Genomic DNA, 25840 nt, shown 5'->3' with positions numbered 1-25840 from the left:
AGCATCACAGGACATGTCTGTTCATAAATTTCATAAAATGATTGGTGAAACATTTAACAAGGATAGCAATACTCCTTACTCTGAGCAGACAAAAGAGCTGAATAACAAGTACAGCTGAGGTTTAATAGTACACGTTTTAATCATGAGCAGCAGTTCACCTTGAATTACATTACATTAAGCTGCCTTGACTTGCAGTGGTCTAGCTTCTCTTAAACCAATAGCTTCCTGCATTTAATCTATCAATCAGCACTAGATGTTTCAAACAAAGCAAACACATAGGAACCAACAATAGCAAAGAAAGACAAAATGGGGTGTATATTCTCTTCATACTCACATCCACTTTTCAAATGAAGTTAGCAAACAGAAGAGCATAAACGCCTAAATCTATACAAACAAACAGAAAACTGAAGTATACAGGATCAACAATTAAAATATAATGATAAACATTAAGTTCACATGCTCAGCCTGATATGATTACTGTTAATCCATTATCCTCTTGGCCTATCTGACATAGAAACATAGAAAATCGGAGCAGGAGTAGGCCATTCGGCCCATCGAGCCTGCTCCACCATTCATCATGATCACGGCTGATCATCCAACTCAATAGCCTGCTCCCGCTTTCTCCCCATATCCTTTGATCCCTTTCGCCACCAAGAGCGATATCTAACTCCTTGAAAACATACAATGTTTTGGCCTCAACTACTTTCTGTGGTAGCGAATTTCACAGGCTCACCACTCTCTGGGTGAAGAAATTTCTCCTCATCTCAGTCCTAAATGGTCTACCCCGTATCCTCAGACTGTGACCTCTCGTTCTGGGCTCCCCCACCATCACGAACATCCTTCCTGCATCTACCCTGTATAGTCCTGTTAGAATTTTATAGGTTTCTATGAGATTCTCCCTCATTCTTCTGAACTCCAGCGAATATAATCCTAACCGACTCAATCTCCCCTCATATGTCAGTCCCGCCATCCCAGGAATCAGTCTGGTAAACCTTTGCTGCACTCCCTCTATAGCAAGAACATCCTTCCTCAGGTAAGGAGACCAAAACTGCACACAATATTCCAGGTGTGGTCTCACCAAGGCCCTGTATAATTGCAGGAAGACATCCCTGCTCCTGTACTTGAATCCTCTGGTTATGAAGGCCAACATACCATTTGCCTTCTTTACCGCCTGCTGCACCTGCGTGCTTACCTTCAGCATCAATGCAGATCTTGAAGCAAGTCCAGATTATACTTGTCCTTCCAACAGCAAGTCGATACATCAGTTATTTTAATTAAGAGATAGTTTAGCTGGAAAATTTCCAAACATACATTTATATACAGTTCCAAATGTATGTAGAATGATTGGCAGAATTAAATTAAACATTTTTAAAAAAATTCTTTCGTGGGATGAAGGCAGTGGTGTCTAGGCCAGCATTTATTGCCCATCCCTAATTGCCTTTGAGAAGGTGGTGGTGAGCCACCCTCTTGAATCACTGCAATCCATGTGGTGTAGGTACACCCACAGTGCTGTTAGGGAGGGAGTTCCAGGATTTTGACCCAGCAACAGTGAAGGAACAGTGATATATTTCCAAGTCAGGATGGCGAGTGGCTTGGAGGGGAACTTGCAGGTGATGGTGTGGACATGTATCTGCTGCCCTTGTCCTTCTAGGAGGTCACGGGTTTGGAAGATGCTGTTGAAGAAGCCTTTGTCAATAGTCTGTGAGACAGCTCTCCCAATTTTGGCACAAACCCCCAGATGTTATTAAGGAGAACTTTGCAGGGTCAACAGTCTGGGGTGTGCAACAGCAAAACAAATGATAAATTTGAGCAGAGTAGTCAGGGCTTATTTACAAATTTTTAAAAGCCAATAGTTTAAGGCAGTAGAATAATGTAGAGTTTAGCTCAGTGAAAGCAATTGAGAGGAATACAAATATTTTCATTTACAACCTTTAGTGTAATTTGAATGTAAATTTATCTTACTTAAATTTAGCTATTTAATACAAGAAACTGCTTCAAACTGTTCATTTCATGCCTTAATGAAGAGGTGGAAAAGGTGATTCTTCATCAAAGGCAGGTCCAACACAGCGCTATGATCTCCAAAGTCAGCAGGTCCCAAATCCACCCCATCCGGATCAGGAATCAAACCTCGTACTGTTGGCACCAATCATCCACACCGGCCATCCAGCACCCTCCCAAGGAGTCAGAGTTGCTGTGGCAAGTGTTTGCTGCTCGAGGAACTTCTAGTCCGAGTTAAGGAGCTGGAGTCTGAGCTGCAGACACTGCGCCACATCAGGGAGGGGGAAAGTTACCTGGACACTTTGCTTCAGGAGATGGTCACACCCTACAGGTTAGATAATTCAGATTTGGTCTGTGATCAGGGACAGGAGGGTGTGACTGTAGATGAAGCAGGTATGGGGACCCAGGGTACAGCGTTCGAAGATTTTCAGACCCTGCAACTGTTCAGCAGTTGAGAGGTTCTTGCAAGCCTATGTGGACGGGAGCCGGGACTGCAGGGAGGCTGAGCGAGTTGACCACGGCACTGTAGTACAGGGAGCCATTCAAGTGGGGGGAGGAAATAGGAACGTAGTAGGGGTAGGGGACTGTGTAATTAGTGGGGTAGATACTGTTCTCTGCAGCCATAAGCATGAGTCCCAAAGGCCGTGTTGCCTGCCCGATGCCACGGTTAAGGACATCTCCTTAGGGCTGGAGACAAACTTGGAGAGAGAAGGGAGGGATTCAGTTGTCATTGTCCACGTTGGTATCAATGACATTGATAGGACTAGAAAAGAGATTCTGCTGAAAGAATTTGAACAGTTAGGAGCTAAATTAAAAAGCAGAACGTCCAAGGTGATAATCTCAGAATTACTACCTGAACCATTAGCAAACTGCCATAGGGTAAATAAAGTCAAGGAGTTAAATCCATGGCTCAAAGATTGGTGTGGGAGGAATGGGTTTCAGTTCATGAGGCACTGGCACTAGTACTGGGGTTGAAGGGAGCTGTTCCGGTGGGACGGGCTTCACTTGAATCGTGCTGGGACCAGTGCCCTGGCAAATCAAATAACTAGGGTTGTAGAGGGGGCTTTGAACTAAATGGCGGGTGGGTGGGTTCTGATGAGGGGATACATAGGCTTACAAAGCAAAAGGCTGTGGCAACATTGCAGGGCAGCTATTCAGGTAATGATACCCAGAGTGTGACAGGAAGGGACAGAGTGTATAAACATAAAAAAAAGCAGCAAATAAGGTCAAAGGAGGAAAAATGGTAACAAGGCAAAATTAATGGCTCTTTACTTAAATGTAAGTAGCATTTGAAACAAAATAAATGAATTAACGGCACAAATAGAGGTTAATGGATATAATTATATATTCATTACAGAGATCAAAGCTGGGAACAAAATATTCAGGGGTATGTGACTTTTCGAAAGGACAGGCAGGAAGGAAAGGCTGGTGGGGTAGCTTTGTTAGTACAAGATGGAATAAGTACAATAGCAAGAAATGATCTTGGATCGGAAGATGTAGAATCCAAATGGGCGGAGGTAAGAAATAACAAGGGGAAGACGAGACTAGCAGGAGTAGTCTATAGGCCCCCCCCGAACAGTAGCTATACTGTAGGACAGAATAAATCAGGAGATAATGAGGGCATGTTAAAAAGGCAGTACATTAATTATGGGTGACGTTAATCTTCATGTAGATTGGGAAACTCAAATTAGGAGAGGTAGCCATGAGCAAGAATTCATGGAGTGTCTTTGGGACAGTTTCCGAGAACAATATGTTGTGGATCCAACCAGGGATCAGGATATTTTGGATCTGGTAATGTGTAATGAGGCAGGTTTAATAAATGATCTCAAAGGAAGTTAAGGATAATATCAAATTGAAATTTAAAAAAACCATACTATGTGGCGATAATTAATGGTAAGCCAGAGGATTGGGAAAAGATTTAAAAACCAACAAAAATGACCAAAAAATAATAAAGGAGGGAGAAAATAAACTGAGGGTAAACTAGCAAGTAATATAAAAACAGATAGTAAGAGCTTCTTTAAATATATAAAAAGGAAGAGAGAGGCCAAAGTGAACATTGGCCCCTTAGAGAATGAGGCTGAGGAAATAACAGAGGAATGGAATAAATACTTTGAAGCAGTGTTCATGCTGGACGACACTAATAACATTCCAAATATACTAAATAATCAAAGGGGAAAAGGAGGAGGGAAAGGAAGAAATAAATACAACTATCACGAGAGAAAAAGAACTAGGGAAGCTAATGGGGCTAAAGACCGATAAGTCCCCTGGGTCTGATGGGTTGCATCCTAGGATATTAACGGAAGTAGCTACACAAATAGTGGATGCACTGGTAGTAATCTTCCAAGATTCTGGAAAAGTCCCAGAGGATTAGAAAACTGCCAATGTAACACCCTTATTCAAAAAGGGAGGGAGACAAAAAACAGGTAATTATAGGCCAGTTAGCTTAACATCCGTCATTGGGAAAATGTTCAAGTCCATTATAAAGGATGCAATGGCAGAGCATTTAGAAATGCATAATATAATCAAGCAGAGTCAGCATGGCTTCATGAAGGAAGGGGAAATCATGCCTGAAAAAAATTATTAGAATTCATACAAGCAGGATAAAGGAGAACCAGTGGATGTAATATATTTGGATTTCCAAAAGGCATTCAATAAGGTACTGCACATAAGGCTACTTAAGATAAGAGCCCATGGTATTGGGGGTAGTATATTAGCATGGATAGAGGAACGGCTAACTAATAGAAGACAAGAGTTGGGATAAGGGGGATATTTTCAGGATGGCAACCTGTAACTAGTGGAGTGCTACAGGGATCAGTCCTGGGGCCACAATTATTTACAATATACATTAATGACTTGGATGATGGAAGTTGATGTACTATTGTCAAGTTTGCGGATGACACAAAAATAGGTGGGAGGCAAGTGGTGAGGATGGGAAGGCAAGTGATGAGGATGACACAAAGTCTGCAGGGAAATATAGACAGGTTAAGTGAGAGCGCAAAAACTTGGCAGATGGAATATAATGTGGGAAAGTGAGAGGTTATGGACTTTGGCAGGAAGAATAGAGGAGCCGAATATTATTTAAATGGATAAAGACTGCAGAAAATTACAGCACAGAGGGATTTGGGAGTCCTTGTGCATGAATCCCAAAAAGCTAACATACAAGTTCAGCAGAAGTTCAACAGGGAAGGCAAATGGATGGTTGGCCTTTATTTCAAAAGAGAATGGGGTATAAAAATAGAAAAGTCTTGCTAAAACTATACAAGGCACTAGTTAGACCACACCTAGAATACTATGAACAGTTTTGGTCCTCTTATCTAAGGAAAGATATAGTGGCATTGGAGGCAGTCCAGAAAAGGTTCACTAGGTTGATCCAAGGTATGGAGGGATTTTCTTATGAGGAGAGGTTGAGTAGGTTGGGCCTGTGCTCATTGGAGTTTAGAAGAATAAGAGGCGACCTTATTGAAACATAAGGTTCTTAGCGGGGCTTGACTGGGTAGAAGCTGAGAGGTTGTTTCTCCTTGTGGGAGAGTCTAGGACCAGAGGGCATAATCTCAGAGTAAAGGGGTGCCCATTTAAAACAGAGATGAGGAGGAATTTCTTCTCTCAGAGGGTAGTGAATCTGTGGAATTCTTTACCGCAGAGGGCTGTAGAGGTTGGGTCATTAAATATATTCAAGGCTGAGATAGATTTTTAATCAGTAAGGGAATCAAGGGTTATGGGGAAAAGGCAGGAAAGTGGAGTTGAGGATTATCAGATCAGCCATGATCTCATTGGAATGGGAGAGCAGACTTGATGGGCCGAATATCCTACTTCTTATGTTGGAATGAATGATGTGGACGAAAGTATGTTTATGGTCTTGCAGCCAAACGACACTATATTGACAATCCAGCCTTCCAATATGGAAGTCTCAGGATTGCTTCCTGTGTCATATGCTGAATAGGTTGACAAGAGGAAGATTAGAGAGATCAACATATGGCTGTGGGGCTGGTGCAAGAGGAAAGGGTTCGCGTTCTTCGGACAGTGGAACGACAGAAAAGTTTTACCAAATCGAAATAGCACAGATATTCTTGGAGAGAGATTCACTGGAGCTGTGGTGAAGGATCGAAACTAACGCGGAGGGGTTGAACATGGGAAGAAGAAATTTTCTTCTGGTGAATTAAATTGGGTAAATAACTGAGATTAGGCGAACAGTGAAAAAAAAATCACAACCACAACATTGCTCAGTTTATTGCAAGGAAAGAATAAAATTTCATTTTTAAAAAAAATTAAACGGTAAAAGTTCAGTGAGCTAAAAGAGAATCTGACCTAAATTCACAGGTCAGAATAATCAACAAACAAGTTATCAGATGAGCAGAACAAAATCTTCAAATACAAGATGCATAAAGTATAAAATAAACTGTTCTATAAAGTGAAAAGGAGATGAATTATGTGGATAAGTGGAGTGATTAAAACTAAATGGAATCATAAACATTAATGTGCACGTTTGCTAAAGATAATTAGCGCTATCATAAAGCAGTGTAGTAGGGAGCCAAAGAGTTTAAAAGGGAGTAATATAAAAATAATCTGAAAGACCTTTAAAAGCATATAAAAAAGTAAAAAAGAGTAAACAAGTAGATAGGAGCACACAGGGAAGAAGTAAGTTCAATTGAGCACTATGACATGCACCCAAGTCTACTGAAAAAAAAACACAGGTGCAGGATTTTCGGTTCCCACCTGCCAGGGGACTGGAAATTCCTGCCGAAAGTCAATAGACCTTTTGTTGGTCTATCAGGAAGGTATAATAATTTTTCATAATGCTATTGGAATTTAGGGTAATAGTGGTGTGTGTGCGTGTGCACATGTGTCTGAATTAAAGGCAGCTGGTCTGAAGGCTTTGATGTAACAGAAGATAAGCTAGATTAAGTAGGCAAACATAGGGATAATGAGAACATTTGCATTTTTAAATAAACCAGACTATCTTGAATTCAAAAGAGGCGGATGAAATGTTACACCTAGCCATGAGAAGTTAAGAAATAGGGTGTTTATTTTTCCCAAAGATTACTGGTAAAATTAGTACTATGATAGATGTTATTATTAGAGGTAAAAGTCCAAAGACATAGGGAATTTGCAATCAAAGGGGGAAAATATGTATAAAAGGAGAGAAGGCTGTGTGTAAGGGCAGGTAATTCTAAGATCTAACAAGTGTGAAAAGCATCCAGCATCTAAGCCTCAAGCTGCTGTCTATAAGGAACTGAAACTGAGAAAAACTCATTTGAATTTGACTGTTCAGGGTATTGAGTGTTACTTTGCCTGGGTCTATTAAGAACCTATGTGTCTCACTATTGCCTTAATGGGGGTGTAACTGTGGTTTAGATTAATTAGGGGATTTAGAAGTTATCATAGTAGTAATTTGTAGATCTATGTACGTGCTTAAAATCATTTCTTCTATTAATCAATGTTTAATTTAGTTTTGTAAGAAACCTATAAGACTTGGTGGCTTTTTTACTGAATTCAGAGCCTGCATCTCAAAATATGTACAAATTGTAAATAATTGTGGCAGCTGTTTCAAGTTTCCCTCTGGGATTTGGGCAGCTTGGCATTTATCATCCGCCTGCCATAACCGGTCCGTCAAATTTTCCATCCCGCCTGTGACATTTTCCATGGCGGGCGGGACCAGTAAATCCCACTAAGGGACGGCGAAGCAGATTTTGGCCATATTGCTCAATTTGTAAATATACAAATTGTGCCTTGGGATTGAAGAGTATAACACCTGTGTTCAAAAAGAGAGAAGGATAAACTGAATAACTATAGACTAGTCAGTCTAATGTCAATGGTAATCAAACTCTTAAAGTCTATAGTTAAGGGTAAAAGTACTGGGTTAAACAACAGCCAACAAGGTTGTGTTGAAGGCACATCATGCTCGAATAGTAAGGGCATTTTCAGAAGCGACCAAATGGATTGATAAAGGTAACACAATAGATGTGGGGATTAAATTTAGGAATGCACACTTTTGGTCTAATTACAGCACAGCTTTATCACACCCCACCCCACCTCACACATAAGTTGAGGTCCAAAGAGTTTGGATATTAAGCTTCAAACCTCTTCACAGAGGAGGCAAGTTCTCCAGGTTTGAGTCACTGCTGGACTTGCAGGTAGACATTTCAACTAGGCTACAGGACTGGGGTGGAGTATTGGGTAACAGTCGGTATGAGGGATCTTGGGGGCTCTGGAGGAGCAATCATGTGATTGAGAGGAAGGAACTGAGGTTGCAAGACACCTAGTTGGCATGATTGTGGTTAAGGATGATCAGGGGACCTGGCTGTCGGAGGTTGGGAATCTCTGGAAGGTGAGAGAAAGTACTTATTTTCTTTTAAGTATGTAACGCTTAGGTTTGGCATTCCCCGGCTGGCTGCCCCAGGGTAAAATGAAAGCTTCAGTAGGAACCTGAAACAGGACTTAAGTGCACTTGCATATACCTAACTACTGCTTCAAAGGTCACCCTTATTTGGCTTTATCCAAAATGGCAGACAGTGCAGTTTGTCGCAAGTGTGTACAATACCGCATACCCACCAATTTAGGACCTTAGGAGACTAGGTAGCACCTGAAAAAAAAAATGCCCAATTTAACCCCCTATAGCGTTTATGAAGTTTCAGAGTACTCAAAAAGTTCTTTCAAGAGACTTGACAGAATAATTCAGCCTATTTGAATAATTAAAAATGTAAAAGCATGCATAGAAATGTTGTTTGAACGGGAAAGAAAGTGATGATTAAATGGGTGTTGCTTAAACTGGGAGAAAGGTGGAACTGATGAATCAAGAACTATTCAAAGGGATACGTACAGCTTGAAGTTGGACATTGGGAGCACAACCTCAATGTGCTGGAAATGCAGGTGGTTTGGAGAAACAGCAAGAACAATAGGGAAAAATATAGAGTTCAGGAAGATCCAGACAGGTTAGTAGACAGATGTATTTTAATGTGGTAAGTGTAACGTAACATTTTGGGAGGAAATATAAGGGATGGGAATATACATGCAATGGAAAGCTGCTGAAGCCGATGGATAAGTATAGGGCCTCAAATACACAATCCTATAAAAGGCTGAGTTAGTAAAGTCATTTAAGATCATTAGGCATTTTGGTTTTACAAATGGGGAATGAAGTGCAGGAGCAGAGAAGTAATAATGAATTGACATAAATTACTGGTCAGGTCAGTTACAGTGGTTAAATATTACTGATCCAGATTAATCTTCTGCATCATTAAATCCTATTCAATTAACCACCTCAATCATATTCTCCTTCCACTTTCTAGTTTCTGGTGAGAATAGTCTGCCTCTGGTCTCATTGTATCAATTACGATGCCAGAATTGCACAAAATACTCTGTAGCAAACAGTAAACCATATAACAAAATCCTAATTTCACCCATTAAACAATGAGCTAACTTAGGTCAGAGGGTCAGGATATGGCACCCTTAGCTAAAGAGTTAAGGGAATCTAAATCTCCCAGGCCCTCCTCCTCCTTTAAAAGGATTGATGTTCGCAGAGCTCAAATATTTGTGCAGACCCCAGGCACCATGATGCAGTTGGTGGCTCAAATGGAAGCACCTACTGTCCACTTGTACAGAATCAATGTTAGATGGCTTGTAGCACTACAACCTAGCTTGGGTATCTGGGAGATCCAACAATATCTGCAGTAAATACCCAGAAGGCCACAAGAGCAGCCTGTATTTCTTCCATGGATGCTCAGATGCCTGGGGTGTCACACTGAAAAGAGTTCTCTCACCTGGCCTCCAAAAGACTAGAGCTGAGTGACTGACAAGCATCACCCAGAGCTTCACTAGTCTTACTGCTACCTTTAGGTCAGTGACCATAAACTTATGAATCAGTGCACACATGCAGAACTTCAAGGGTAATAATCTCTGGATTATTACCTGAGCCATGTGAAAATTGGCAGAGGGTACATAAGATTATTGAAATGAATAAGTGACTCAAAGGCTGGTGTGGGAGAAGCGGGTTTCAGTTTGTGAGGCATTGGCATCAGTACTGGGGAAAGTGGGGGCTGTAGCTTTGGGACAGTCCACACATGAACCGTGCTGGGCCCGTGTTCTAGCAAACCGTATAATTAGGAAAGTAGAGAAGGCTTTAAACTAAACAAAGGCAGGTGAGGGATCAAGCTTGGGTAGCCAGTGTAGTCCACATCCCATGAATTAATTTTAAAAAGTAGCAAATCAAGGGGTAGAGACAAGGCAAGAGACAAAGCAGCCCGCTTGGTTGGTGCCACATCCACAAACATTCACTCCCTCCACCACCGACACACAGTAGCAGCAGTGTGTACCATCTACAAGATGTGCTGCAGGAATTCACCAAGGCTCCTTAGACAGCACCTTCCAAACTCACAACCACTACCAACTAGAAGGACAAGGGCAGCAGATACATGGGAACACCACCACCTGGAAGCTACCCTCCAAGTCACTCACCATCTTGCTTGGCAATATATCACCATTCCTTCACTGTCACTGAGTCAAAATCCTGAACTCTCTTCCGAACAGCACTGTGGGTATACCTACACCACATGGACTGTAGCAGTTTAAGAAGGCAGCTCACCACCACCTTCAAGGGCAACTAGGGATGGGCAATAAGTGCTGGCCCAGCCAGCGAGGCCCACATTCCATGAATGAATTTTTTTAAAAGTAGCAAATCAAGGAGTAGAGACAAGGCAGGAGAGCAAAATATTAACATGGGAAACGAGGGACAAAAAGTATATCAGTCAGGACTAGACGTTACAAAGATAAGGCGACAAGACTAAAGGCTCTACGTGAATGCATATAGCATTCATAACAAAGTAAATGAATTGATAGCACACACTAAAGTAAATAAATATGATTTGATAGCCATTATGGAGGCATGGCTGCAGGATGACAAGGATTGGGTCCTGAATATGGAGGGGTATATGACATTCCAGAAGAATAGGAAGCTAGTTAAAGATGGAGGGGTAGCACTGTTAATCAAAGAGGGCATTGGTGTAACAGTTAAAGATGACCTTGGTTCAGGAGATCAGGATGTAGAATCAGTTTGGGTGCAGATCAGGAATAGTAGGGGAAAGAAGACACTAGAGGGAGTGGTCTACAGGTCCCCTAACAGTACCCTTAACATAGGACAAAGTATACAAGAAGAAATATTGGGTGCGTGAGATAAAGGGATGGCAATAATCATGGGTGACTTTAATCTATACAAGCTGGAAAAATCAGATTGGTAGCAGTAGCCTGGATGAGTTCATGGAATGCTTTCGAGGTAGTTTTAGACCAGCACATTCTGGAACCAGAGAGCAGGTTATATTAGGCTTGGTATCGTGTAATGTGACAGGATTAATTAATAGCCTCAGAGTAAAGGCACTCCCTGGGTAGCAGCGACCACAATATGATTGAATATTACATCCAGTTTGAAAGAGAGAAGAGTGGGTCTAAGGTAGTATTTTAAACTTAAATAAGAACAACTACATGGGCATGAGAGCTGAGCTAGCTGAAGTGAACTGGGATACCAGGCTAGGGGATAGATCAATAGAGATGCAGTGGCAGATATTTAAAGGGGTATTTCAGAATAGTTAGAATAAATATATTCCTACAATAAAGAAATATTCTAAAGAAAGGAACCACTATCCTTGGTGAACTAAAGATGATAAGGAAAGCATCAAGCTTAAGGAAAAAGCATAGAACTGGGCAAAGGTGAGTGGCAGGCTAGATGATTGGTCAGAATATAAAGAACGACAGAGAATGACTAAAAGGTTAATCAGGAAAAAGAAACTAGTATAAGAGGAAGCAAGCTAGAAACATAAAAACGGGTAGCAAGTTTCTACAGGTATTTTAAAAAGGAAAAGAGTAAGTAAAGTGAGTGTTGGTCACTAGAGAGTGAGGATGGGGAGTTAATAGTAGATAATAAGGAAATGGCGAATGAAATGAACAAACATTTTGCTTCTGTCTTCACTATAAAAGCGTACAAAAAAAAATTCCAGTAGTAGCTGTAAGAGAGAGAGGAACTGGGTGAATTTACGTTCACGAGATAAGTGGCACTGAGCAAACTGATGGAGCTGCAGGCTGACAAGTCTGTGTCCTGATGGACTTCATCCTAGGGTCTTAAAAGAGGTGGCAAATGAGGTAGTAGCTGCATTGGTGATAATTTTCCAAAATTCACTAGATTCTGGAAAGGTTCCATCAGACTGGAAACTAGCAAATATAACCCCTCTATTCAAGAAGGGAGAGAGGCAGAAACTGGAAACTATAGGACAGTTAGCTTGATGTCTGTCGTGGGGAAGGTGTTAGAATCAATCATAAAGGAGGATATAGCTGGGCACTTGGAGAAACTCAAGAAAATCAGGAACAGTCAGCATGGTTTTGTGGAAGTGAAACCATGATTTACCAACTTATTGGAGTTCTTTGAAGGAGAAACATGCACTGTGGATAAAGGGGAGCCTGTAGACATACTGTACTTGGATTTCCAGAAGGCATTTGATAAGGTGCCACATCAAAGGTTATTGCAGAAAATAAAAGCTCATGGTGTAGGGGGTAATATATTAGCCTGGATAGAAGATTGGCTGACTGGCAGAAAACAGTAGGCATAAGTGGGTCTTTTTCTGATTGGCAGGGTGTGACAAGTGGAGTCCCACAGGGGTCTGGGACCTCAACTTTTCACAAATTATATCAATGACTTGGATGAGGGGAGTGAAGACATAGTAGCTAAATTTACAGATGACACAAAGATAGGTAGGAAAGTATGTTGTGAAGAGGACATGAAGAGGTTGCAGATAGATGTAGATACATTGAATGAGTGGGTAAAAATCTGATAGATGGAGTATAATGTGAGAAAACATGAAATTGTTCACTTTGGCAGGAAGAATAATAAAGCAGCGTATTACTTCAGAGAACGACTGCAGAATTCCAAGGTGCAGAGAGATTTAGGTGTTCTAGTGCAGAAACCTTTGGTCCAGCAGCTGTGAAGGAAGGATGATGGAGTTCCAGGTCAGGATGGTGAGAGAGAGAGCACAAAAGGTTAGTATGCAGGTCCAGCAAGTAATTAAGGTGGCTAATGGAATGCTATCCTTTAGTATGAGAGAAATTGAACATAAAAGTAAGGATGTTATGCTTCACTTACATAGGGCATTGGTGAGACCACATCTCAAATAGTGTGCGCAGTTTTGGTCAACTTATTTAAGGATGCAAATATATTGGAAACCGTTCACGAGATTGATAGCTGGAATCAGCAGGTTGTCTCATGAGGAAAGGTTGGACAGACTGGGTTTGGTTCCACTGGAGTTTAGAAGATTGAAGTATTTAAGGTCCTGAATGGTATTGACAAAGTAGACGTGGAAAGAATGTTTCCTCTTGTGAGTGAATCCAGAACTGGGAGACACGGTTTTAAAATTAGGGGTCGCCTTTTTAGGACAGAGATGAAGAGAAATTTTTTCCGAGATGTACGACTTTGGAACTCTCTGCCTCTGGAGGCGGGGTCATTGAATATTTTTTAAGGCGGAGGTAGATAGATTCTTGTTAGGCAAGGGAATAAAAATGTTATTGGGGGTAGATGTGAATGTAGAATTTGAAACAAATGGGTCAGCCATGATTTTATTGAATGGTGGAGCAGGCTCGAGGGGCCGAATGGCCTACTCCCACTCCTATTTAGTATGTTCATACATTCGTATCAATCTCAGGAAGGCAGCATATTCATGTAGCCCTAAAGCTCTATCAAACTTGTGTACATGAAACTCTTTGTGAATGTGCAGTCATATCTGAGGGAGTAGTTCAGGATGCGCTTCACCTGCAAAGGGTGGCCTGAGGATGCCATGCCTGGACAGTGGCCAGGTCAAGCACTTTGCACTGGCCTCCTGGCTTGGAGATGGAGGGAAATGAGTCAAGGGAAGCCCAGAAGAAGTAAACAATTCAAAATGGTCAAATTCCAGTAAAAAAAAAATAAAATCAGTAATACTAACACCAGGAATACTGGGGTTCCATTGAGAGGTATACAAGCCCAGTTTGGACAAGTTTTACTGGAACCCTTTTTCAAGCTTTACTGATATTTCCTTTAGGGAGGTTAAAATGAATTTTCAAATCTATTTATTGACAGATACAAAGAGGAGTGGAGAACGCAGGCTACCCGACCACCAGTGTATAGAAGACACTGCTCAGATGTGGAGATGAGTGAAAGACAATGCCACAGGCACCTTCACTTGTCCAGGGATGTGGTTACTCATGTTTACCACAGCGTGTCCCGGGTCACTGTTTGCTGCATCCTGCAGAACCTTGCACTGCCAGGGGTGGGGGGTGGGAGACAGGAGAATGTGTTGCCTGAGGGAGAAATAGAGGAGTGAGGTGCCTCTTTGGACGAGGAGGACATTGAAGGGGATGGGTCTGAAGAGGGCGAAGATGTAGACGATCCACATGAAGAGGTCACTGCATGGGAACTGTGCGAAAGATGTGCCTGTGACAACCTGATAGCTACAAGATTCCAGGAGGAGCAGAGTGCAGATAAATTTCCACAATCGTTTCTTTCACCTTTGCTGCCAAGAAGGTCCCATCTCCTTCAATCAATTGGGGGGTGGTGTGTGTGATGGCGTAGTAGTGTTGTCGCTAGACTAGTAATCCAGCTCTGCTCTGGGGGCCTGGGTTTGAATCCTGCCATGGCAGAATCCCACCATGGTGGAATTTGAATTCAACAAAAATCTGGAATTAAAAGTCCAATGACGACCATGAAACCATTGTTGATTGTTGTAAAAACCCATCTGGTTCACTAATGCCCTTTAGGGAAGGAAATCTGACGTCCTTACCCGGTCTGGTCTACATGTGACTCCAGACCCACGGCAATGTGGTTAACTCTTAAGTGCCCTCTGAAATGGCCAAGCAAGCCACTCAGTTGTTACAAACCACTACAAAGACACAAAAAAGGAATGAAACTGGATGGACCACCTGGCATCGACCTAGGCACCGGAAACGACAACTGCAATCTCAGCCCTGTCGACCCTGCAAAGTCCTCCTTACTAACATCTGGGGGCTGGTGCCAAAATTGGGAGAGCTGTCTCAGACCAGTCAAACAACAGCCTGACAGTCATCCTCATGAAATCATACCTTACAGATAACGTCCCAGACACCACCATCACCATCCATGCGTACATCCTGTCCCACCCGCAGGACAGGCCCAGCAGAGGTGGCGGCACAGTGGTATACAGTCAGGAGGGAGTTGCCTGGGAGTCTTCAACATCAACTCTGGACCCCATGGCATCATGGCAAACATAGGCAAGGGAACCTCCTGCTGATTACCAAGTACCATCCTCCCTCAGCTGATGAATCAGTGCTCCTCCATGCTGAACACCACTTGGAGGAAGCACTGAGGGTGGCAATGGCACAGAATGCTCTGTGGGTGGGGGACTTCAATGTCCATCACCAAGAGTGGCTCGGTAGCACCACTATTGACCGAGCCCTAAATGCACATAGCTGCTAGACTGGGTCTGTGGCAAGTGGTGAGGGAACCAAGAGGGAAAAAACATACTTGACCTCATCTTAACCAACCCGCCTGCCGCAGATGCATCTGTCCATGACAGTGTCGGTAGGAGTGACCACCGCACAGTCCTTGTGGAGATGAAGTCCCGCCTTCACATTGAGGATACCCTCCATCGTGTTGTGTGGCACTACCACCGTGTGAAATGGCATAGATTTCAAACAGATCTAGCAACTCAAGACTGGGCATCCATGAGGCGCTGTGGGCCATCTGCAGCAGCTGAATTGTACTCAAACACAATCTGCAACCTCATGGCCCGGCATATCCCCCACTCTACCATTATCATCAAGCCAGGGGATCAACCCTGGTTCAATGAAGAGTGCAGGAGGGCGTGCCAGGAACAGCACCAAGCATATCTAAAAATGAGGTGTCAACCTGGTGAAGCTATAAAACAGGCCAAACAGCATCAGCAGCAAGTGAAAGACAGAGCTAAGCAATCCCACAACCACTGGATCAGATCTAAGCTCTGCAGTCCTGCCACATCCAGTCGTGAATGGCGGTGGACAATTAAACAACTCACTGGAGGAGGAGGCTCCACAAGTATCCCCATCCTCAATGATGGGGGAGCCCAGCACAGCAGTGCAAAAGATAAAGCTGAAGCATTCACAGCAATCTTCAGCCAGAAATGCCAACTGGATGATCCATCTCAACCTACTCCGGAGGTCCCCAGCATCACAGATGCCAGTCTTCAGCCAATTCAATTCACTCCAAGTGATATCAAGAAACGGCTGAAGGCACTGGATACAGCAAAAGCTATGGGCCCTGAATATTCCGGCAATAGTACGGAAGACTTGTGCTCCAGAACTTGCCGTACCCTTAGCCAAGCTGTTCCAGTACAGCTACAACACTGGCATCTACCCGGCTATGTGGAAAATTGTCCAGGTATATCCCATACACAAAAAGCAGGACAAATCCAACCAGGCCAATTACCACGCCATCAGTCTACTTTCCATCATCAGTAAAGTAATGGAAGGGGTCATCAACAGTGCTATCAAGCGGCACTTGCTTAACAGTAACCTGCTCACTGATGCCCAGTTTGGGTTCTGCCAGGGCCACTCAGCTCCTGACCTCGTTACAGCCTTGGCTCAAACATGGACAAAAAAGAGCTGAATTCCCAAGGTGAGGTGAGAGTGGCTGCCCTGGACATCAAGGCAGCATTTGACCGAGTGTGGCATCAAGGGACCCTAGCAAAACTGGAGTCAATGGGAATCAAAGGAAAACTCTCCACTGGTTGGAGTCATACCTAGCACAAAGGAAGATGGTTGTGGTTGTTGGAGGTCAGTCATCTCAGCTCCAGGACATCACTGCAGGAGTTCCTCAGGGTAGTGTCCTAGGCCCAACCATCTTCAGCTGCTTCATCAATGACCTTCCTTCCATCATCAGGTCAGAAGTAGGGATGTTCGCTGATGATTGCACAATGTTCAGCGCCATTCATGGCTCCTCAGATACTGAAGTAGTCCATGTCCAAATGCAGCAAGACCTGGACAATATCCAGGCTCGGGCTGACAAGCGGCAAGTAACATTCGTTCCACACAAGGGCCAGGCAATGACCATCTCCAACCATCCCCTCTTGATGTTCAGTGGCATTACCATCGCTGAATCCCCCACTATCAACATCCTGAGGGTTACCGTTGACCAGAAACTGAACTAGCCACATAAATACTGTGGCTACAAGAGCAAGTCAGAGGCTAGGAATCGTGAGACGAGTAACTCACCTCCCGACTCCCCAGCGCCTGTCCACCATCTACGAGGTACAAGTCAGGAATGTAATGGAATACTCTCCACTTGCCTGGATAAGTGCAGCTCCTACAACACTGCTTGACACCAGCCAGGACAAAGCAGCCTGCTTGATTGGCACCACAAACATTCACTCCCTCCACCACCGATGCACAGTAGCAACAGTGTATGCCATATACAAGATGCACTGCAGGAATTCACTAAGGCTCCTTAGACAGCACCTTCCAAACCCATTACCACTACCACCAAGAAGGACAAGGGCAGGAGATAGATGGAAACACCGCCACCTGGAAGTACCCCTTCAAGCCACTCACCATCCTGACCTGAAAATATATCGCCGTTCCTTCACTGACGCTGGGTCAAAATCCTGGAACTCCCATCCTAACAGCACTGTGGGTGTACCTACACCACATGGACTGCAGTGGTTCAAGAAGGCAGCTCACCACCACCTTCTCAAGGGCAACTAGGGGTGGGCAATGAATGCAGGCCTAGCCAGCGAAGCCCACATCCCGTGAATGAATAAAAAAAGAATCTGAGAAATTCTCTCAAAAGTTCAATGTTCTCAATGATTGTGGAAGTATCAGTACTCACCATTTACTCTAATTATGGAATCATCCTTGGAAGGCTTTAAACCACAGTTAACTGAGTAGCCTTGGCAACATATGGCCACTGTGTAACCTGAACAGCACTCCCTTCTCACACACCCTTAGGCAACTTTACATAATACAGTACTTTCACCCATGCTCTCCCCAAGTCAGTGTACATAGCAGCTGGAACTCCAAATTATCTAGGGATGCATGTCAGTCTGATACCTGCTCAATAAGGCAGCCTGACCACTCTTAGGCATTACCAGATGGATGGCTCAACAGGGAGCAGCATATGTCCCATCACCAGCTCTCCTCAATGCAGAAAGTTGAGGCATCATCTTGCTAATGCCCCCAATCACCATTCGCACACCATGAAGCAGTAACCATTAACATCTAGATCATGCAGTAAAGATTTGAGGTTTATTTGCATTGTACTCACTGAGAATGCCTCACCAGGACAATGAATGGTTGCACCTCAAGCCAATGTGGAATTCATTGCATGACAAGGCTTTCATTAACTTAGAATATATAGGCAGGAATGGCCTTATGAGCTGCACTGTCTCAAGCAATGTGATGCCCTCAATGTGATGCAAATCCAATTCTGTTAAGGCCTCTGCAGGGATCAATTACTCACAGGCTGTTGCATTGATAATGGCTGCTCAAGGTTTCACCCTAATGCAAAGGTCATCTAGGACAGAGGCTTGTCAGGTTTTTGATTATTGCAGCAGATCATTCATCCGTTTCCTGCATTGCAAGGCATTGTTTGTGACCCGTGGGCACTAAACACCCAGATGACCTCCTCTCAGGCCAGTGTGGTCAGGTGGGAGCGCCTGCTGCTCCCATTCCTCAGAAAAAGAGGACCTCCACCTTTCTTGGATGGCCTGGAGGAGAAACCCCAGGGAGGATTCGCTGAAATGCAGGGCTAAAGGCTGTGTTTGGGCGCCATCCTGGAGGAGTTGTCTGGTGCACCTAGCCTACAGTGACTGAATGTCTGTCCGCGTGCCCTTTAAATATGTCCCCAGGACATTCAACCCTATGAGGTAATGGTGGGCAGGTGACTTCCTGCCCACCCAAAGATTCACCAAGCTCCTTGTGGACGCATTATCAATGAGCTGAAAAGCTGTAGATTGTGCATGTTCAGCCATCCCACTGCCCAGCAGGAATCACGCCGAAGTTCCCGCCTGTCACCAGATTTAGTCTCCAGAACAGAAGATTCCTCCCCTCATCTCTGCAATTCTGTCTAGCCTCTGCTTGAAGCTTCCAAATCATTGTGTCTTGTGATCTATGTGGGACAGAGCTCACCACCCCACCACACCACAAAGATATTCCTGAAGCCCCCTTTTATATCTCTCCCTAAGCAGCCAAATTGATTTGACAACCTGTAGAATGAAGCGATTGTATTTCTGATATATTTCTTAGTTTCAAAACAAGAGGATGTGAAGATCAGCAAAATAGCCTCTGCTTCAGATAGCCCAATGTAACCGATGCAAAGGAGTCCCAGATATATGGGAATGACTCCTCCATCTTTTCTTGTGTCTCTGAAGTCCTAACAAAGACTGCAATAATGCTTCACGTTCAATCTTCTTCTAAAAGCCAGGGATCAAGATTCCCGACTTCAGCAGCTGTAGATGAAGGTAACATTGCCTTTCAGCAATTTACTTCCTGTTCTTCTACCACTACTACCCTGTTCAGTACATTTCCCAGTGAAACGGCTGATTACCTGGATCCCCTAAACATGACATAAGCCACAGTGCCAGGTGTCTGGGGACTGCTCCCAAGGGGCCCATTTGCCTTTCCCATGCTTTTCCTGCAAGTACAGAGAACAACAACATTTGGAGAGAGATTCTGTTGGACTCTCAACAACTACTGAGGGCAGGTCACTGATATGCTGCATCAAATAATTCTCTGCATGAATGACAGTGGCTCTGATTGAAAGAATGAGCAAGTAAAATATTATTTTACACAATCCATGCACAGGGACATCCTCTTGCTTCTGCCCTCCAGAATATTGTAATGGCCTTGGAATTTCAGACCTCCCTCTTCAAGTGATGCAGGATCTTGTCACTGGCCCACATCTAATTGTGATTGTTTCCCCTCCGATTGTGTGCGGTCATTTCTTGCAGGAATGACCTTCCTTCAGTTACATTACCACATGGGCCAGCAATGTGCGATGGTGAACATTAGCAATGCTGCAACGCAAAGCATTTGGAACACGCAGGAGGTCTGATTGAATAATATCCTGCTGACCTTCTTTCAATGAAGGAACAATTGTGGGGCAAAGTAAATGGTAGATCGAAGATACAAAATTTGATCACTGTACTTGTATATCATAGATGAACCTAATGAGGACAATGTACCTCTAAGCATATGTAGATCAGAGTCTGTCCTTGCCTCTCCTGGTGATACTGTTGAACTTCTACAGCCAAGCCATAGTGACTCAAATTAGTGCACTCTGCCACTGTTACCGTGACACCTTTCCACCGTGATGTGGAATGAAGACTTCTTGTACTCTACTTCCTAAAACAACAATTTAATGCTTTTGTCCTCAAGGTTAGGGTGACTATTCCATTATTGTAGACATTGGGTTACCAAGCATGAGGCTATCCCTGTAAAACGGTTCCCACCTTTATTAAAAGCTGCAACTCTAATTCCGGAGCCAAGGCAGCAACTCTTCACTCCCTGAAAATCAGCAGTATTTTTTCCTGTTAACTCTAGAAATGCCACTCCCTGGAGTTATTACACCATGCAAGCCTAAAGCATGACCAACAAATTCCAGAGCTCACCAATAAAAGTAATTTTAACACTGCTGCTGCAGCCCTAACCTTCCACTCCTGACTAAAGACAGAGCTGTTACTCATCATTTTTGTCAAAAACAAGTGAACTATTTTTGAAAGTTTCTCAGAAACAGAAGCTGATTAGAATCAGCTTCACTTTGCTGATAGATGATATTTTAATTAGTAAGAGCAAACAGAAATAAATAGTAACAAACACAGAGAAAGCATAGTAGTGAGAGCAAGTGTGAGATAGGAAGAGGGAGAGAGAGAGAGAGAGAGAGAGAGAGAATGCCCAAATACAAAAAGACAGATACACTCTTTCACTTGCTTTGTGTAAGAGGGAGAATCAAAAGATAGACATCCAGGAACTAATCACAAAATGCTAAAATTCAAAGAAGAGATGTCTCTTAGAAATTTATAAACCAGTACTGCCAGACCAGATTGTTCACATCAATGCTGTCAGGCACACACCTTCTCCCTGCCCCTCAGCTGACAGGCCCACAGAGAGAGAGCAGTGAGCCCAGTCCCACATCACATCCCGTCAAACCTCAGCTTCCTCCTCCAGAGGAGCACTAGACCACAGGACCCTCTTTCAAGCTGCCAATCCCTCACACCCCCACTCCAGTGCTGCCAAACTCCAGAATTCTCACCCCCATGTGTTTTATCTGAGGACCATTTCCTCACACCACTGAAGCCCAAGATCAGCACCTACTGCTAAATATCCCTTATATAACTTCAAGCAGACACATTTTGCTGTGTATCAGCTTCAAAACAGGCAAGGAATATTGCATATATTACTTTATACAAGTAAATATAAAGGCCACTCATTTATGTTAGGAAGATACAAAATAGGAGCAGGAGTAGGCTATATGGCCCATGGAGCCTGCTCTGCCATTCAATGTGATCTTGGGCTTCAACTTCATTTTACTGCCTATTCCTCATATCCCTTGATTCCCCGAGACAAAAAAAGTCTGTTTCAGCCTTAAATATATTCAATGATGGAGCATCCACAACACTGTGGTAGAGAATTCCAATGATTCATAACCCTTTATTGAAGAAATAGCTCCGCATCTCAGTCCTAAATGATTGTCCCCTTATCCTGAGACTGTCCCCCCGATGTTCTAGATCTCCCAACCAGAGGAAACAATCTCTCAGCATCTACCCTGTCAATCCCCTTCAGAATATTGTATGTTTCAATGAGATCACCTCCCATTTTTCTAAAATCCAGAGAGTATAGGTCCAATTTACTCAGCCTCTCATCATAGGACAACCCTCATCCCAGAAACCAATCTAGTGCTGTACCACTTCCAAGGTGGCTATATCCTTCCTTAAATATGGAGATGAAAATTGCACACAGTACTCCAGGTGTGGTCTCATCAAAGCCCTATACAATTACAGCAAGACATCCTTATTCTTGTACTCCAGTCCCTTCGCAATAAAGGCCAACATGCCATTTGCCTTCATAATTGCTTGCTGTAGCTGCATGCTTTGTTTTCCTTGTATGAGTGTACCCAAGTCTCTCTGAACATCAACATTTACAAGTTTCATGCATTCTAAAAAAAATTCTGCATTTCTATTTTTATGGCCAAAGTGAATAACCTCACATTATACTCCCTCTGCGAACTTGTGGCCCACTCACTTAACCTGTCTAGGTCTCTTTGCAGCCTCTTTGTATTCTCCTCACAGCTTGTATTTTCAGAATACTGGACAGTACTGGACAATTCTAGAATTTGATCCCCAAATAGATTCCCAATAGAAACTGACTTATTCTGTTGCTATAAAAAGTGGGTCAGATCTTATGGTCAACATAGCATAACAGCCCTATTGTTACAAAATCAGGGTCGAGAGCAATCCCATGAGAGATGTTAATAATATGTAAATAATTTTCTGTAGCATGCAGACTTCTTGTAAGCATCATGTTTAGCTACAAAATGAAGTGATTGTAACATTGGGGGAGGCAGTGGCGTAATGGTCTTGTCACTGGGCTAGTAATCCAGAGAAATGCTCTGGGGACCCAGCAGATGATGAAATCTGAATTCAATAAAAATCTGGAATTAAAAGTTTATTGATGACCACCGTCTATTGTCGCAAAAACCCATCTGGTTCACTAATGCCCTTTAGGGAAAGAAATCTGCTGTCCTTACCTGGTCTGGCCTACATGTACATGTACTCCAGACCCACAGCAATGTGGTTGACTCTTAAAATGCCCTCTGAAATGGCTTAGCAAGCCATTTAGTTGTATCAAACTGCTAAAAACAACAATGGCAAACTTAGCCCTGTCAACCCTGTAAAGTCCTCCTTACTAACATCTGGGGGCTAGCGCAAAAATTGGGACAGCTGTCTCAGAATAGTAAATCAACAGCCTGACATTGCCTTTAAAGGTATAATGCCTGAATACAACTATGTCCTAGGTACCACCATCACCATCCCTGGTTATGTCCTGTCCCACCAGCAGGACAGACCTAGCAGAGATGGTGGCACAGTGGTATACTGTTGGGCAGGGGTTGCCCTGGGAGCCCTTAACATTGACTCTAGATACCATAAAGTCTCATGGTATCAAGTCAAACATGGGCAAGGAAACCACGTGATAATTACCACGTATCACCACCCCCTCAGCTGATGAATCAGTACTCCTCCACTTGGAGGGGCACTGAGGCTGGCAAGGGTACAGAATGTACTCTGGGTGGGGGACTTCAATATCCATCACCCAAAGTAGCTTGGTAGCACCACTACAGACCAAGCTGGCCGAATCCTAAAAGGACATAGCTACTAGACTGGGTCTGCGTCAGGTGGCGAGGGAAAAACATACTTCAACTCATCTTTGCCAACCTGCCTGCCGCAGACGCATATTGGTAGGAGTGATCACCGCACAGTCCTTGTGAAGACGATGTCCTATCTTCGCATTGAGGATAGCCTCCATCATGTTGTGTGGCACTCGCACCATGCTAAAGATTTAAAACAGATCTAGCAGCTCAAGACGGCGCAACCATGAGGTGCTGTGGGACATCAGCAGAATTGTACTCAATCACAATCTGTAACCTCATGGCCCAGCATATCCCCCACTCTGCCTTTACCACCAAGTCAGGGGATCAACCCTGGTTCAATGAAGAGTTAAGAAGGGCATGCCAGGAGCAGCACCAGGCATACCTAAAAAATGAGGTGTCAACCTGGTGAAGTTACAACACAAGACTGTGTGTGTGCGCGCCAAACAGTATAAGCAGCAAGTGATAGACAGAGCTAAGCGATTCCAGAACCAGCAGATCAGATCTAAGCTCTGCAGTCCTGCCACATCCAGCCGTGAATGGTGGTGGACAATTAAACAGCTCACTGGAGGAGGTGGCTCCACAAATACCTCCATCCTCAATGATGGAGGAGCCCAGCACATCAGCGCAAAAGATAAAGCTGAAGCATTTGCAAGAACCTACAGCCAGAAGTGCCAAGTGGATGGTCCATCTCGGCCTCCTCCGGAGGTCCCCAGCATCACAGATGCCAGTCTTTAGCCAATTCAATTTATTCCACGTGATATCAAAAAACAGCCCAAAGCACTGGATACTGCAAACACTATGGGCCCTGATAATATTCCAGCAATAGTACTGAAGACACGCCCCCGAACTTGCCACATCCCTAGCCAAGCTGTTCCAGTACAACCACAACACTGGCATCTACCCAGCAACATGGAAAATTGCCCAGGTATGTCCCGTACACAAAGAGCAGGACAAATCCAACCTGGCCAATTACCTCCCCAATCAATCTACTCTCCATCATCAGTAAAATAATGGAAGGCGTCATCAACAGTGCTATCAAGCAGCACTTGCTTAGCAATAACCTGCTCACTGACACTCAGTTTGGGTTCCGCCATGGCCACTCAGCTCCTGAGCTCATTACAGCATTGGTTCAAACATGGCCAAAAGTGCTGAACTCCAGTGGTGAGGTGAGTGACTGCCCTTGACATCAAGGCAGTATTTGACCAAGTGTAGCACCAAGGAGCCCTAACAAAAATCGAGTTAATGGGAATCAAAGGAAATCTCTCTGCTGATTGGAGTCATACTAAACACAAAAGGAAGACAGCTGTGGTTGTTGGAGGTCAATCATCTCCGCTCCAGGACATCACTGCAGGAGTTCCTCACGGTAGTGTCTGAGGCCAAAACATCTTCAGCTACTTCATCAATGACCTTCCTTCCATCATAAGGTCAGGAGTGGGGATGTTCACTGATGGTTGCACAACGTTCAGCACCATTCACAACTTCAGATACTGAAACAGTCCATGTCCAAATGCAGCAAGACCTGGACAATATCCAGGCTTGGGCTGACAAGTAGCAAGTAACACTCATGCCACACAAGTATCAGGCAATGACCATCTCCAACAAGAGAGAATCTAAACATCGCCCCTTGACATTCAGTGGTATTACCATCGCCAAATCCCCCACCACCAACATCCTGGGGGGTTACCATTGACCAGAAATTGAACTGGACTAGCCATATGACTACTGTGACTACAAGAGCAGGTCAGAGTTTAGGAACCCTGCAGCAAGTAACACCTGCTGATTTACCAAAGCCTGTCCACCATCTACAAGGCGCAAGTCAGGAGTGTGATGGAATACTCTCCGCTTGCCTGGATGAGTGCAGCTCCAACAACATACCAGAAGTTTAACACCATCCAGGATAAAGCAGCCCACTTGATTGGCACCCCTTCCACAAATATTCACTCCCACCACCACCAACGCACAGTGACAGCAGTGTGTGCCATCTACGAGATGCACTGCAGGAACTCACCAAGGCTCCTTAGGCAGCACCTTCCAAACCCATGACCACTACCATCTAGAAGGACAAGGGCAGCAGACACATGGGAACACCACCACCTGGAAGTTCCCCTCCAGGTCACTCACCATCCTGGCTTGGAAATATATCGACGTTCCTTCACTGTCGCTGGGTCAAAATCCTGGAGCTCCCTCCCTAACAGCACTGTGGGTGTACCTACACCATGTGAACTGTAGTTGTTCAAGGCGGCAGCTCACCACCACCTTCAAGAGAAATTAGGGATGGACAATAAGTGCTGGCTTAGCCAGCAATGCCCACATCCCATGAATGAATATTAAAAAAACACACACTTTGGAGGACTGCTGCGACAACTGCTGCAAGAACTGATATAACATGGTTTTGTTCACTATAGCTGGAATTGACCTTTCTTAGCCTCAAGAGATTCTTGGACCATTGATGTGTATATAGAAATA

The 25840-nt window shown here is 43.8% G+C and overlaps 1 protein-coding gene across 1 annotated transcript in view; it reads right to left on the bottom strand.

Annotated features, from left to right (window-relative positions):
- LOC144691151 (uncharacterized) overlaps positions 1–25840 on the bottom strand; it is a 369111-nt gene that overhangs the window by 336120 nt on the left and 7151 nt on the right. The window lies entirely within an intron of this gene.

The sequence above is a fragment of the Cetorhinus maximus genome, chromosome 15 (assembly GCF_964194155.1).
Source record: "Cetorhinus maximus chromosome 15, sCetMax3.hap1.1, whole genome shotgun sequence".
Taxonomy (NCBI): Eukaryota; Metazoa; Chordata; class Chondrichthyes; order Lamniformes; family Cetorhinidae; genus Cetorhinus; species Cetorhinus maximus.
The sequence above is the reverse complement of the archived record's forward strand: the minus strand, read 5'-3'. Positions and strand labels throughout refer to the sequence as shown.